The following is a 786-nucleotide window of genomic DNA, read 5'->3' as shown; positions in this document are numbered from 1 at the left end:
TTTTCCATACCTCATAGGTGGTGTGGAAAATGCGAATTGGGTGTTTTATTTAAAATGTCCAAAAATAACTTTTTTTCTGATCTGGCTACAATGAAAAATGTCATAAAAACGCTCATTTTGGCGATGTTCTGCATGTAGTAAAAGTACGTGGACATAGGTAAGATATAATGTGGCAAGTTTGTATGACTATGAGAGGACGTTCGTTATACGTTAGGATAGAGCGACCTTTGTTGTTTGTAAGTCTAGGTGCATTTTTGTATCACCTTGGGGTATACTGTGGGTACTCCCTTAACGTAAATCTTAAATCACTCTATGAGTTTGAGCATATAAACAATTACCCTGAGGGCAAGGGTTGCGATGAAAATCGCTCAATGACGTCAGTGTCATCCGAAGTTGCGTGAATGGCGTCGATTTTCAAGAATAGGAAGATTTTGTTAACCATCGCTGTCCCTTCCAGATATAAAGGTTAACACCCTTTTGTACCCAGGTCAGCATTGGAAACGTGTCACCAAGTGGCTGATCCCACTAGGTCAAGAATTTGAGGCGTTCGATTTGAAATATACGTCTTCGATGCATGTAGCCATTTTCCCAACCGAACTACGTTTAGATGCGCCTATTCGAATATAAGAAAATTTGTATCGAACAAACTTTCGTTTGGTCTGTTTTTTAGTAAATTTGGGTAATTTGTTGTAATCTTTTTTAATAGATACCATGCGGATCTGAGGGCTTCAATTACCTGTGACAACGMTTCGTATGCTTCTGGAAGACTGCGACTTCCAGACAGAA

The sequence above is a fragment of the Bactrocera latifrons genome, unplaced genomic scaffold (assembly GCF_001853355.1).
Source record: "Bactrocera latifrons isolate USDA-ARS-PBARC rearing strain unplaced genomic scaffold, ASM185335v1 scaffold_273, whole genome shotgun sequence".
Lineage (NCBI taxonomy): Eukaryota > Metazoa > Arthropoda > Insecta > Diptera > Tephritidae > Bactrocera > Bactrocera latifrons.
Note: the sequence above shows the minus strand (reverse complement) of the source record.